General features: G+C 46.8%; 1 protein-coding gene across 1 annotated transcript in view; it reads right to left on the bottom strand.

The window, feature by feature from the left end:
- The window catches only part of NHSL1 (NHS like 1), a 272,793-nt gene extending 262,720 nt beyond the window's left edge, over positions 1–10,073 (bottom strand). Inside the window, exon 1 of the mRNA XM_064360639.1 lies at positions 10,012–10,073. The gene's annotated coding sequence lies outside the window, so the exon portion shown is untranslated. The remainder of the gene's footprint in view (positions 1–10,011) is intronic.
- Positions 10,074–15,700: the final 5,627 nt, after the last annotated feature.

Raw genomic sequence — 15,700 nt, 5'->3', positions numbered from 1 at the left:
GACACTGGGGGCTCGGACAGCCATCCCCAGGACCAGTGAGGCAAAAGGGACAGCTCTCCCATTGCTAGGAAGCGAGGTGGGAGCTGAGCGGCCGTCTGGTTCCCACAGCAGGAGGAAATGGGGGCAAGGGGACTCTGAGAAAGCAAGCCAGTGTCCATATCCATAAAAAGGCCCCGGGAGCAGGCCTGGCTCCCAGGCCCCGGTGAGGTAGAGAGAAACAGCCCTCCACACACTGCTGTCGGGAACCACACAGACTTTCAGATGCCTGTGTAGAACTCAATGGTTTTCCAACCAGAGGTATTTTTGTGTTTATCTCTGACACCAGCTCTTATCTAGCTGTGGTCAGCTTTCATCTTCCAGACTTCAGGGGCATGGCCTCCTGTGGACTGGCCATCTGTGGTGATACAGGGACACAGACACACACGCATGCTAACACAGCCTTCAATGTCACCAAAACAACAGCAGCAAATGTTAAATAAATGTTAGCTATGTGCCAGGCACTGTGCTAAGTAAGTACTTTTGATGCATGTCTCAAATTTCTTTGCCATCTGCTAGCAGTTTGAGAGGTTTCTAAACAAAGAGAAGGAAAAGGGAAAAGCCCAAAAGCCTTCTTGTTTTTTTCTCAGATATTTGACAGGTTTTCACTGTATCTTCCTGGCATCCTTTTCCCTTATATGAGTATGGGAAGGTCATGATTTGAAGTTAGATCAGGTAACAGACAGACAGTGACATGCAGTGTTTGGACAGACTAACCCTGGAGACAGCCCTGGCCTGGTTCAAAGCCCAGCTCCATTGCTTACCAGCTGTGAATGTGGGAAACAAGTTATTTCTGCCTTCACTATATCACTGTCACACAGAAATAATATTCACCTCATATTAAGGTGTTTGGCATATGGCAAATGTCCAGCATTTGTTGACAACATCATCAGGCAATACAAAATCCCTGGAAAGGGCTGAGCACGGTGGCTCATGCCTGTAATCCTGGCACTTTGGGAGCCCAAGGCAGGAAGATCACTTGAGGCCAGGAGTTCGAGACCAGCCTGGCCAACATGGCGAAACCCCATCTCTACTAAAAATACAAAAAATTAGCCAGGCATGGTGGCGCACACCTGTAGTCCCAGCTACTCGGGAGGCTGAGGCAGGAGAATTACTTGAACCAGGGAGGTGGAGGTTGCAGTGAGCCGACACTGTACCACTGCACTCCAGCCTGGGCAACAGAGCAAGACTCCCTCTCAAAAAAAAAAAAAAATCCCTGTGAAGACAGTCTGACATCAGAAAGCAGAATTGTGCTACTGCCTTGATATTGGTTACAGTAATGACATTTTGTTTGAACAATGCCAAAGGCTTTCACAGACACATCATTTGTCCAAAGAAAAGGGGAGGCCTGTGGGCGCAGTGACTCACATCTGTAATCCCAGCACTTTGGGAGGCCGAGGCAGATCGATCACCTGAGGTCAGGAGTTCGAGACCAGCCTGGCCAACATGGTGAAACCCCATCTCTACAAAAAATACAAAATTAGCCAGGTATGGTGCAGGCACCCGTAATCCCAGCAACTCAGAAGGCGAGGCAGGAGAATCTGGGAGGCAGAGGTTGCGGTGAGCCAAGATCATGCCACTGCACTCCAGCCTGAGACAGAGTAAACAAAAAGTGGGGGGCTTGAAAGCTCCCTTTTCTCAGAGAGTTCCTCAAAGACAGAAGCTCCCGCTCTTCTACCTTTGCGCAAAGTGACACTGAAGCGTGCGCTGTGAGAAGTAGAGACCACCAGTGAAACTGGCATGTGGAACAAGATGGCCATCAGCACTCTCCTGCTGCATCTGAACTTCAGTTCCCACAGGAGTCATTCATTCCAGGACATAAACCAATTTGAGGAGAATCAGAATTAAATAAGTTACTAGGGGCCTAGTTAGGTGCTAGCCATTTTATTTTACACTTAAAACCTGATTTTTTTTTTCTTTCTACACCTTCACAGCTGGAAAAACTTGGTTTTTTAAAGATATTAAAATGACTACCAGAGGCAAACACTGCATTATTTTTGTTTCTGAATTCTCTCTCCAAAATATTAAAGAACTCAAATGTTTCTCTTTTGTTATTTTTTTTCATTTTGCTAGTCTCCATTTTAAAATTTATACAGCTGAAATGTTAATATTAGGGTTTTCTCTAATGTAGCAGAAAACCAGATTACTGCTAGATAAATAATTTCAACCTAAATGTAGGTAGCTTTTTAAACCAGGTTATTATTTTCCGAATACCCAAGAATCAATGAGGAGACTGATGTTTTGATTTAAAGGATATACTCTCATAATTCAAGAAATAACTCTCCTAGAAATCTGAATGTTTGGCAAATGCATTTAAACACAGTTCTCTTTCCATAATGACATGGCACTTTTTAAAGATGAGGAGGGAGCTATGAATGTATTGTGGGCAGAATATACACAAATTAGAAACAAGTACCTGCCTGATCTGTTTGGCAAGTGACTAATCCCTCAACATGTGATGATCCATGCACTCTATGTGAATAAAATATTAGCTAAAAGAGTCCATACAGTCTGGACGTGCTGGCTCACCCCTACAATCCTAGTACTTTGAGAGGCCAAGGTGGGAAGATTGCTTGAGGCCAGAGTTTGAGATGAGCTTAGGCAACATAGTGAGATGCCAATTTCTTAAAATAAGTAAATAAACAAATAATTTTTTAAAATGTAAAAAGAGTCCACATGGTCACGAAGAGTTCATTTCATACACAAAGATTTTTTCCAATCCCCCATCAAGAGAACCACAGGGATTATTTATCAAAGCTGTATTTACAAATTCACATGAACTTGAACCCTGTCTGGGTTCAAAGCCCAGCTCCATTGCTTACCAGCTGTCAACGTGGGCCAACAAATTATTTGTGCCTTAGTGTTATATCATCTGTCACAAAGAAATAATAAGGGTATCCACCTCAAATATCATTAGCAAATAGTCAAAATGAAACTCACAGAAGCACAGAGTAGAATGGTGGTTACCAAGGACTACAGGAAGAAGGTACTGGAGAGATATTGGTCAAAAGATACAAAATTTCTGTTACGAGGAATAAGTTCAAGAGATCTATAATCTACATGGGGACCATAGCTAATAACAATGTACTGTATACTTGTAAGTGTTCTTACCACAAAAAAAGTATGTGAGGTAATGCACATGTTAATTAGCTTGATTTAGCCATGCCACAATATATATCCATATATCTAATTATCTTGTTCGTGAGGCAGAGAGGCTCACACCTGGAATCCCAGCATTTTGGTAGACCAAAATGGGTGGATGCTTGAGCCCAGGTATTTGAAACCAGCCTGGAAACACGGTGAAACCCTGTCTCTATCAAAAATATAAAAATTAGCCTGGTGTGGTGGCACGTGCCTGTAGTCCAGGCTACTAGGAAGGCTGAGGTGGGAAAATCACTTGAGTCATTGAACTCCAGCCTGGGTACTCCAGCCTGGGCAACAGCCAGACCCTGATGTGGGGGAAAAATGTTTACCATAAATATATGCAATTTTAATTTTCCTATTTGTCAAAATAAATAAAAACTTTTTAAATCCCTCAGTGGAATCACAAAATGCTAAACTGTAAGGGCTAGTAGAGATTATTTTTGTCAAGGTCTCTGTTTACAGATAAGAAAACTAAGGCCCTAAGATGTTGAATAAATTGCTCAAAATTTGTGTTAGGAAATGGCAGAGGTGAAGCCAAGCTCAGGTTTCGCAATTCCCAATCCAATGAGCTTTCTAGACTACTGCAGTGCTCCTCAATTTGCCTGGCCAAAGGACCGCATGGCACTTGTTAAACACACTGGAGACTGTGGCTCAACAAGGCTTTGGAAGGGTCTCAGAATCTCTAATTTTAACAAAAGTTCCAAGAAGTTCTTAAAGTTAGTCAAGTATAGGAATCATCTGGCCTCCTTAACCTGAGGGTGCAATCTGATCACTCAGCTACCTGTCAGTTTCTCTTAATTGAGGGACTGGGACTGGGGGGGTGCAGGGCCACACCGCCACCAGCATCCTCTCTAGTGTGTGATATGTGTCAATGAAAGCAAATCTTACGCCAATTTCACCAAACATTTCTGAGCAGTCAGGCACAAAAACAGCCACACAGCCTATTCTTAGAAGTGTAGTCAGTCGGGCACAGTGGCTCACACCTGTAATCCCAGCTCTTTTGGGAGGCCAAGGAGGGAGGATCACTTGGAGCCCAGGACTTCCAGACCAGCCTGGGCAACATATGGAAACCTCATCTCTTTTTTAATTAAAAAAAAAAAAAGAAGAAGTAGTACAGGGAAGTCTCTGTCTTTAGAACTCTGACAGGTGACTTGCATCTGAGGAAAAAGCAAAGATACTCTGACATCAGGACCAGCCAACCCTCTGGTTAGGTGAGGGGACAGTCTGTTGTGAGGTATGAGAATGCATCTCAACACCTAAAACACTACTCAGAAGTATGAGCCTACAGTGTCCGCCAAATTCTCAGACTTGTTTATGCAAAGACTGTATTCACAAATGTACAATGATCAATATGTACAATTGTTACCCATCAATTAAAAAGAGTAATAAATGCGTATAATACAACCTGCCCTTCCCTCCTACCTCATAAGGTTTTTTAATCAAGTAATATGAATACTTTTTCAATCATAAAATAGTGCTATTAATTATAAAAAGAAACAAATTATGAACTTTGAAAAGTTCGCTGTGCTAAGTTAAAAAAGCCAGTCACATGATTCCACCTGTATGAAATGTCCAGAAAAGTCAAATCTAGAGAGGCAGAAAGTGGATTAGTGGTTGCCTAGGAGTGAGAGGGTTCACAGGAAATGAGGAATGACTGCTTATGAGCATGGGGTTTCTTTTGGGGTGACAAAAATGTTCTAAAATTGGCCAGGAGCAGTGGCTCACGCCTGCAATCCCAGCACTTTGGGAGGCCGAGGCAGGCAGATCACGAGGTCAAGAGTTCGAGACCAGCCTGGCCAACATGGTGAAACCCCATCTCTACTAAAAACACAAGTTAGCGAGGCATGGTGGCGCAAGTCTGTAATCCCAGCCACTCAGGAGGCTGAGGTAGGAGAATTGCTTGAACCTGGGAGGTGGAGGTTGCAGTAAGCCAAGACTGCACCACTGCACTCCAGCCTGGGTGACAGAGCGAGACTATCCCCCCCAAAAAAAGTTCTAAAACTGTAATGGTTGTAATGGTTGCACAACTCTGTGAATACACTAAAAACTCCCTAAATTGTATACTTTTTTTTTTTGACACAGAGTCTTGTTTTGTCTCCCAGGCTGGGGTGCAATTTGCCATCTCAGCTCACTGCAATCTCCACCTCCTGGATTCAAGTGATTCTCATGCCTCAGCCTCCCAAGTAGCTGGGATTTCAGGCATGTGCCACCATACCCAGCTAATTTTTGTATTTTTAGTAGAGATATGATTTTGCCATGTTGGCCAGGCTGGTATTGAACTCCTGGCCTCAAGTGATTCACCCACCATAACCTCTCCAAATGCTGGAATTACAGGTGTGAGCCACCCACCCGGCCAAACAGTACACTTTAAGTGGGTGAACTGTATGGTGTGTAAATATTATTTCAACAAAACTGCTTTTAAGGAGAAAGGAAGCTTGAAAATAAAAACAGGACTATTAGGTTGAGTGTCTACTGATTTCTGCTTAGCAAAGTCTGTTTTGATATTTAGAGCCAAGATGTAACTATTCCATTGCTGGCTGTTGTCACTATTTTCCATGAGAACTTACTATGTCAGCAAAATTAATGAAGTGTCTGTAAAAGTTACAGACAGGAGCAGAGACTGGTAGTTATGCATTAAACATTAAAGGTAGGAAGTTTACATTTTCATTTTTTAAAAATAATTGTCTCTATCACTTACAATGGTAATAGTATTGCATTTTTAGTCGGGATGGGGTTTTGACATATTGGCCAGGCTGGTCTTGAACTCCTGGCCTCAACTGATCTACCCGCCTCAAAGGATGTGTCCGCCTCCCTCCCTAAGGTTTTTATAGTTATTCTTCCTGACAGTAAGCACGAAGTCACTATTAATTCAATTCAAACATCTACTGAGCTCTCATATCCAGGCATTGTTCTAAGCTCTAGAAAAACAAAGATTCAGCCATCCTGGACCTAAAAGGTTCTGCTATCTGGCCAAGGGGTACAGAAGTCCCCTTGGTAAATGTGGTGACAGAGGTGAACCAAGGCCATGGGAGCATCCCCTCAACCTGGGGGCATCAGGGAAAGAAAGTAGCAGGGGTGTCTTCAATGAGCATAAGAGTAATAACATGCACTCTCCCCAAAGCATGACAAAAAATTATTTTGGATCACTTTCTACCCATAAGACTTTGAGGAATGGCAAACTTGATGAAATACTTCTCAGAATCATTGAGGACAGCAGGGCCAGCCCGCAGGACTAAAATACTGTCTCTGTATTGCAAAGAGTGTCTACACATTTTTTTTTTGAGACAGAGTCTCACACTGTCACCCAAGCTCTAGTGCAGTGGCACAATCTCGGCTCACTGCAATCTCGGCCTCCTAGGTTCAAGCAATTCTCCTGCCTCAGCCTCCCGAGTCGCTGGGACTACAGGCATGCACCACCATGCCCAGCTAATTTTTTTTTGTATTTTTAGTAGAGACGGCGTTTCACCATGTTGGCCAGGATGATCTCGATCTCCTGACCTCGTGATCCACCCACCTCAGCCTCCCAAAGTGCGGGGATTACAGACGTGCGCCATCGCACCCGGCCACATTTTTTTTAATTGTTCCACTGACATTCTCACATCCTTTCTTTTGTAGAGGGCCATCCGTCACTAAAATATGCTGTCCTCAATTGCTAGAGGGTTTTGGTAAACTGCTGGATTCTGTTAATTGCTCCTGGGGAGACTCAGTAAAAGGTTTATCTAACAAGAAGGATGGAAGTAACAGCTACAGTTATCCTTAGGACTGTTTAAGGAATGTATCTAAACTTTGCCCCCCATTTCCACACACCTTTTTTTTTTTTTTTTGAGACAGTCTCAGTAAGTTTTGTATTTTTGGTAGAGATAGGATTTCGCCATGTTGGCCAGGCTGTTCTTGAACTCCTGGCCTCAGTGATCCACCCACCTCGGTCTCCCAAAGTGCTGCAATTACAGGCATGGGCCACTGTGCCTGGCCCCACACTCTTCCAAAGGGAAGAAACACAGGCTGTGGGACGACAGGCAAGCCAATCAGAAGGTTTGGGCTTCAGGCCCACATGTGTCATTAACCCAAAGCCTAACCTGGGGTGAATTACTGCAATGCTCTTGGACTGGATTTCCTCTCTGGGTAAGAGCTCACAAAATGGATGGCCTTTACGGTCAATTCCAAGTCTAAAAGTCTAGACGTCCATACTAATGAAGTATGTTATTCTGAAGACCTGCCTAAAATGGTACCAAAATGACTTCAAACTGTAACTTTTATACAGCAACAAGGTTTTAAGCATTGTTTTAAAAGAATCCTAACAGATGGTAATGCATAGGCATTTCACTGCTTTTTAGCATATAAAAAAGTGAAGTGTGTGAAGGTGAAAGAAACCACAAAAATTAATGTCTTTATAGTCAGCTTTCTTCTCTACTTGTGCACTTATACTGAGGCATAATTCTATTCAATAAAAAGCCTTCTTGCATGATTTAAAAAAAAAAAAAAAAAAGGAAAATGGGGCGGGATGCGCCTGTAGTCCCAGCACTTTGGGAGGTGGAGGCAGGTGGATCACCTGAGGTCAAAAGTTCAAGACCAGCCTGGCCAACATGGTGAAACCTCATCTCTACTAAAAATACAAAAATTAGCCTGGCATAATGGCATGCATCTGTAATCCTGGCTACTCAGGAGTCTGAGACAGGAGAATAGCTTGAACCCAGGAGGCAGAGGGTGCAGTGAGATGAGATCACACCCCTGTGCTCCAGCCTGGACGACAGATATGAAATCACAGCCATTGAAGATTCAAACGAACTTGTGAGACGTTTTGAAAAGAGTTACTTCAGTCACTGTAATTAGAACAACCTTAGTTAATCTGGAGAATTTGGGGGATTTCTGGCTATGGACAGTAGCCTTTGGGGCATATGTACTAAAGAATAGAGAAAAGTGGTACATTTAAATATAAAAACCAAACCAGTAAAGGTTCTTGACCTTCAGGGAGTTTTCTCTTGTTTTTCTTTAATTCCCACAACAGATCAGTTCAACTATCAGTCAGATCTCTCATCACATTCTTTATCAAGGGTGAAATTCTGGTTCTCTCACGCACCTACACCCTACACAGAAAACACCCAGAAGCAACTCGTGATTGCCATGTAGATCATGACATCCTACTAGGACAGTATATCCTAGTATATACATGAAGTCATTAATCACATTAAGTAGGTATATCCTGATTATGTCAACAACTTTTTATTTTGAGACGGAGTCTCACTCTGTCACCCAGGCTGTAGTGCAGTGGCAGGATCTCAGCTCACTGCAACCTCCACCTCACAGGTTCAAGCGATTCTCCCGCCTCAACCTCCCGAGCAGCTGGGACTATAGGCACACACAGCACACACCACCACGCCCAGCTAATTTTTGTATTTTTAGTAGAGACAGGGTTTCAACATATTGGCCAGGCTGGTCTCAAACTCCTGACCTCATGATCCACCCACCTCGGCCTCCCAAAGTGCTGGGATTACAGGCGTGAGCCACCGCACCCAGCCCTATGTCAACAACTTTATGAAATCACTTTGATTTCTCCCCTCTGACTTTTTTTTTCTTGGAGGGGGAGGCTCTCCCAGGTTGGGAACTGTCCACAATTCATGTGAATGTGCTGACAGCACAATCAAAAAGATGAACCCAAAAATGTAAAACTGCCACATGATAATTGCACAACTTGAAGATGTATTATAGCAAACAATCTCACTGGAATTAAATAATTGAAAAATTTGAACTCCGGTTGTAAGGTGGTTAAAATATAGCTAAGTTTTTCCAGCTAGCTGGAAAATGAGCTATTTGAGATTGCATATGAAGTGATTCTAGGAGAAAAAGTCATTTCCTCCACAAGTGCTGAAACCTATGCGTGTGTTACACCAACATCTCCCCTCCCACTCAGCAACCCATCAACTATCTCCAATTTATTCTTAACACATAAGATTATGACCAAGTTCACGGATTTAAAAGGGAGAAACCACATAGACATCTCACTGAAAGTTTCTCTGCTTTAGGCCAGCAGGAAATTCCAGTTGCTTCATTCACCGGAGCCAGTTAAGCTGCTTAAATGAAATGGGTGATAGGAGAGATCACGAAGTCAGGACATAGACTTGACTTTCGGGGTTGGAGGAAGCCAGACAAAGATGAACGGGATTCAGAGCCTGAACTCAAGGTCAGGGACTTCTGAATCACTAAGAGTTGGTGGGTCAGTCTAGGGGAAGAAAGAAGATTCAGGCCAAATGGGAAAACCCTTAACTCAAAGTCTGCATAGTTCTGCTTGTAGGTAAGAACACAGGTAGGCGGCGGGAAGAGAGGTGGCAAGCAGCCTCAACACTTGCCGAGATCCCCAGGCTTTTACAAACGGATCCTCCTGAAGTCTCCAAAACTATAACTACTCTGTGCCCAGATGTATATTCTCCCCTGGCTTTTCCAACAGGCTACCTGCCTGTGACCCTTTTCCCACGACCTTGGCTCCTCCTCTGTCGACAGCGCCCCGGGGTCTCCTCTCTGCCTCCCACACAGACAGAGACACACAGGGACAGACAGAAGGAACGAACGGGGGACTGGGCCAGCCCAATTCCCACCCTCTGCGCCCGCTCCTTCGAGGCAGCCAAGACCCTCCAGGAGTCCGAAAGTCACAGAGCGCTCCGAGCGCCTGCCACCTGCCCAGCCTCCCGCTGGGGTCCGGCGGTCCCCACTCGAGACCCCGACATCGCGGGGCGCCGCGGCCCCCGCGCCGACCCGGGGCCGCCAGGGGGCAGGCGGGAGCAGCTGTCCCGGTGCCTCCCCCGCCGGTTCCCCTCCCCCGGCCCTCCGGCCACTCACGGATTTTCACTCGGCGGTGGTCCAGGCGCGCGGCGGCGGCGTGCAGGGTGTCGAGGCGGCGGTGTAGCGCAGCGGTGCGGTGGCCCAGCGCGGCCGCCTGGCCCTCGAGCTCGCCAAAGATGTCCCCGGCGCAGCGCGACAGGTCGGCCAGCTGCGCCAGCAGGCAGCCCAGGGCGTGCGAGCTGACCTGCTCCAGCGAGCGGAAGAGCGGCGCGCCCGCGGCCCCGGCCCCCGCCGCCTCGGGCCGGCGCAGCCGCGCGGGCTCCAGGGTCCTCTGGTGGAAGGGCATGGCGGGGGCGGGCCGGCGGCGCGGGGGCCGGCCGGCGGCGCGGGGGCCGCCTGGGCGAGCGCAGCCCTCAGTCCGCCCCCCGTCGGCGCGGGGCGCGAGCCTGCATCCAACACACAAAGGAAGTCCCGGCCAGCGGCGGGGAGCTGAGGGAAGCCTGGCGGCCCTTGCCCACGGGGGAGAGGCCGGCCGGGCAGAAAGGACCGACGGACGGACGGGCGCGCGGGCAGGCGGGCGGGCACCCGGCGGCGCGGGGCAGGGCTGGGGTCCGAGGCGCGGCTGTCTGGCGCCCGGCGGCGTCCCACCACCCGTAGGGCTTCCCGGGCCGCGCGGCGAGAGGAAGTCCCAGGGGCAGCTCCGGGCAGCGGCGGCGAGGGAAGCCGCGAGTCCCGCTGAAGTTTGCAGGCGGGCAGGAAAGCGCCGGCGGCTCCTTCCCTCCCTCCGGATTGGAGAGGGAGGAGGAAGCGGGGGAAGTGCCGCCGACACCGGGCGAGAGGGAGGGGAGGCGAAAGAAAGGAAAGGGGGAGGAGAAAAGGGCCGGCCCGGGAACCACCTGCGGCTCCAGCGGCCGCCGCGCCCTGCGCCCGCAGCCAGTGGCTGTCCCGGCGCCTCAGCGCACCCTGCCGGGGCGGGCGCGAGCGCACAGTCCCGGGGCGCCCACGTCGCTGCCCCACTCCCCTTGGCAGCCCCCGAGCGGTGCGGCCGAGCCCTCGCCCGCCCCCTGGGCCGGGGTGGAGCGCAGCGCGGGCGCCGCGAAGGCGGAGGCGCCAGGACAGCCGCGGCCAGCACCGCTCGCGCTGCTCACCTGCGCGCCTACCCACGGCGCTCCGCAGTCAGGCGCGCCCCGCCCCCGGGCCCCTCAGGGTCCCCCTGGTCTCTCCCACTTCCTTTCTGGAAGGTGGCCAGGACTCCTGGGCCGCTTCGGTGGACCTAAAAGAGAACGTCTTTAAATCGTCCAGTGGCAGGGGTTCTGTCGCCGAGTGGGAGTCCACGTCCCAATCGGAACAACTTCTTAAGACCTCTTTTCAGGGGGCGTCCAGTGAGTTTCTTTCAGCAAGGTGACGCCCCTGTGGCTGCCTGCCACTACAGCTGGAAAGGTCCAAGCTGAAATGTGCCTCAGCTGAGTTTCTTCCCCAAAGCATGTGAGTTGGGGGTGGGGGACTAGAACCTAGAACCCTGAATTCGGAGCCTGGAAGACATGTAAGTTACATGCTATTGAGATCGTGGTCATGGGACACCCGCTAACTCAAACCTTCTGGTAGGAAGTATTTGAGAAGACTGGGTCCAATATCCCGAAGCTAAAATCCCACTGGCCCATCGCTATGTTTGCTCAGAAAAGGAATCTGGGTTCTTTGGTTTCTGCTTTCCAGTCGACCCTGGTTTCTCCTCTGTTTCCCGGCAGTTTGGGAATCAGTCTCCCAGAGCAGCGCGGATTGTAATGAGAAGTGCGTTCCGTCTCTGGGGGACAGGAGCAGTGGGAGACAAATGGGCCTGGGACAGAGCTCCTCCAGATAAAACTTAGTGGACAGATGCGGTTTTGTTTGTTTGTTTTGGTCTTTACCCTGTTGTACAGCGGCTTATTTTTTACAATGTAGGCCACTAACAATTTCTTATCACCTACTCTGACCACCTTCAGGGTTGTTATGAGGCACAAAGGAACTGCTGCTCTCTGTGCAAAACAACATGCTTTGTAATTTATGAAGCACTTGATAAACACCAGGAACAGTATAAAAGCGTGCTGCTTCCTCAAGAGATACTAGTTGAGTGGCTGTGTGCTGGGCACTGGCTACAGATAAGGTAATGTGCAGAGCTGGCTCTGTCCTTGCCATTTTGAGACTCCTGTGTAGTGGACCATGCATATCATTTTTAAATTGTATACAATATGGCCAGGCGCCGTGGCTCACGCCTGTAATCTCAGCGCTTTGGGAGGCCAAGGAGGGCAGATCGCCTGAGGTCAGGAGTTCTAGACCAGCCTGGCCAATATGGTGAAACCCAGTCTCTACTAAAAATAAAAATTAGCTGGGCATACTGGTGGGCGCCTGTAATCCCAGATACTTAAGAGGCTAAGGCAGAAGAATCGCTTGAACTCGGAAGGCGGAGGTTGCATTGAGCTGAGATCATGCCATTGCACTCTAGCCTGGGTGACAGAGCCAGACTCTGTCTTAAAAAAATTTTGCAATATGATTTGCCTGTTTTAAGTATATAACTCATTGCTTTTTAGTATATTTACAATGTTGTGGAAATATCACCATAATCACTTTTAGAACATTTTAATCACACCGGTCTCAAAAATTAACAGTTCTTTTTAGTACTCAGTTCCCTCCCTCCCAAACCATCACTAGCCAATTGCAACCACTCATGTATCTATGGATTTGCCCATTCTAGAGGTTTCATATCAATGAAATCATACAATGTGTGATTGTTTGTGACTGGCTTCTTTCACTTAGTGCAGTGTTTTCAAAGTTTATCCATGGAGTAGCATGGATCAGTTTTGATTCTTTTTTTAAGGCTGCATAATATCCCTTTGTTTGGATATGCCACATTTTGTTTATCCATTCATCAGTTAATGGACATTTGGGTATCCACTTTTTGGCTATCATGAGTAATGCTGCTATGAACATGTGTATACAAGCTTTTGTGTGGACGTGTGTGTTTTCATTTCTCTTGGGTATATACCGAGAAGTGGGACTGATGAGTCATGGTAACCCTATGTTTAACTTTCTTAGGGATTGCCAATCTGTTTTCCAAAGTGACTACACCATTTTACCACCCAACCAGCAATGTATGAGGGTTCCAGTTTCTTCACATCCTCAGCAACACTAATTTTTATGTCTTTTTTTATTCCAGCCATTCTAGTGGGTATATTATCTCATTGTGGATTTGATTTGGATTTTCCTGATAGCTAGTAATAATGAGCATCTTTTCATGACCTTATCAGCTACCTGTGGAAAAATATAACATTGTAGAATGTCTTTTCAGATTCTTGGCCATTATTAAATAAAATTTTTGTCCATTTTTTATCATTAAGATGTAATAGTTCCTTGAATGTTCTAGATACAAGTACCTTAGGTGTAACATTTCCTTCCTAATTGCTTTAACAGTCTATTGTGGTCTAGCATTGTTCTGTAGTTTATTCCATCTTCTGTTCCCTTGAGACTTTCCCACTGGTTGGAAAAGAATTATGGTTTAGCCACATAGACTAATAAAAAGAGGGCAAGCATATTTTTGTAAATTTGTAATCCTGGGGCACTATCAATAAAATTTTTTTGATAAAATGATTTCACTGCTCCAGAAGCTGAATGTAAACTCTATACATAACCAGAACATGTAATTAATAGGACTCTTGGTGTATCCATGAAAGCAACTTAATTTTTAGTCTTCTACTGTCCCTTTAATAGTTTGTTCCATGAGCATAGTGAGGATAGTTCTTCCTCTTTCACAGAATGAAACTCAGCAGTCCCATAACTTTATTCTCTCAGATAACAGAAAATCCTGTTATTTTAAGAGAAAAACCCTGCTCTTAATTCAGCAATTAAAATCTTGGGGGCCTCCTGTGGGCAGAACTGTGGGCAAGGAGCTTTGTTCCTCCCCCATGTCACCCTCCCCCAGCCCACTTGCTAACCACGGTAAGGGGAGGGAAGGGTAGAGGCCGGCAGGAAGGCAGGTACTGAACTGGTCCTCTGGTGGAAAAGTGTCACCCACACTGGGCTTGGTGGGTATTTGAAAGTGACTCTTTTGTGAACACTGTCTTGAGCCCTCTCTGGGAATGTCTGGCCATGCTTCCTGACACTGGCGATGAATTTTCTCTAGCTGCTTATTCTACCCCAACCTTGGTTTTCCTTCTGTCCCCTCCACACAGACTCTCACCATCAGGGTCCTGTCAACCCTCCAGTGAGACTTTTTCAGAAGAATCCCTTTTAAAATGACCTCAGGCTGACCTTCCTGCTGCAGATTCTACAAATGGTATCTGAGTCTCACACAGTGTGGTTGGAAGATAGCACAGTGACCTCCCAGGCACAGCCCTCTGCCAGCTGCCCTAGGATGCCGGCTTTCCTCCGATGAGAGTTGGGCCCAGTCTGCTGCTGGCCAGAAGCAGCCAGCAAGCTCCCTGGGAGGCCTGGAGAAGCCCTTCTCACTCAGCTTGGTGTTTGATGCCAGTGCCCCCGCCCATTGTGGCGTGAGGGTAGGACTCTCAGGGCAGCCCTGTCCAAATCCTCAAAAGCCCTCTTACATTTGAGTCTTTTGTAGTTTGTATGATTGAGCATCTAAGCAGTCCTCAACTATTTACTTGAAATTTCATAAGTGATTTTGGTATCTGTCATTTCTTGGTGCATCAGTCACAACTTCCCATCTAACATCCCATTAAGTAATATATAAAACAGAACAAAAACATTGTGCCAGCTTCTTCCAAGAAGAATTTAATGTCACTTCCTAAGTTCAGTGGCTGGGCCCTGTCCCATGCCTGTTCATCTCTGCTCAATGGTCATCAAGATCTAAGAAAGAAGAAAGGAGCCCTGAGGGCCTAAGCCGTGTGTGTGTGTGTGTGTGTGTGTGTGTGTGTGTGTGTGTGTGTGTGTGTAATTATGAGGAACACTCTCCATTCTGTTTTTCATTAACATCTAAAGGGAAATTCTGTTAAATCAATGCCAAGACCAAAAGTTGTGGACATTTGTGTCTTTTTTAAAGACTCTAAAAACAAGTGGAACATTCACATAGACTATATTATTTCCCAGGTTTTTTATATATAGTACAAATTGTTCCTGAATTAAAAGTCTAATGATTGATACATTTTTTTATATTATCTTACTGCTAGGGAAAAAAAAAATTACCATGATGTGAAAAAGATGCAACAGGCACCGCGGGGTGTAGTGTATAACAGTCTTCTGTCCGTGACATACTGTGGTTTATATGGGGGATTAGCCAAGTGGTAGAAACCTCAGTCCAGCCAGTCTGGAGACCAGTAAACCAAAAAGAGACTTCTGCTTCTAACAGACATAGGCAAGTGCTAATTTCTCACCAACTTAAAAATAACCCTAGTCTGGCCAGGCACTGTGGCTCACGCCTGTAATCCCAGCACTTTGGGAGGCCGAAGTGGGTGGATCACGAGGTCAGGAGTTTGAGACCAGCCTGACCAACATGGTAAAACCCCGTCTCTACTAAAAATACAAAAAAATTAGCCCGGTGTGGTGGCACTCGCCTGTAATCCCAGCTACTCCGGAGGCTGAGGCAGGAAAATCACTTGAACCCGGGAGGCAGAGGTTGCAGTGAGCTGAGATTGCACCACTGCACTCTAGCCTGGGTGACAGAGTGAGACTCTGTCACAAAAACAAAACAAAAAATAACCCTAGTCTTTGATTACCCAGAGAGAGCTTCTTAAAATGCATATCTGATTGTGTCCCCCTC

This window comes from Aotus nancymaae, unplaced genomic scaffold, assembly GCF_030222135.1.
Source record: "Aotus nancymaae isolate 86718 unplaced genomic scaffold, 86718_ANA_hifiasm-v0.15.2.pri h1tg000040l, whole genome shotgun sequence".
Taxonomy (NCBI): domain Eukaryota; kingdom Metazoa; phylum Chordata; class Mammalia; order Primates; family Aotidae; genus Aotus; species Aotus nancymaae.
The sequence above is the reverse complement of the archived record's forward strand: the minus strand, read 5'-3'. Positions and strand labels throughout refer to the sequence as shown.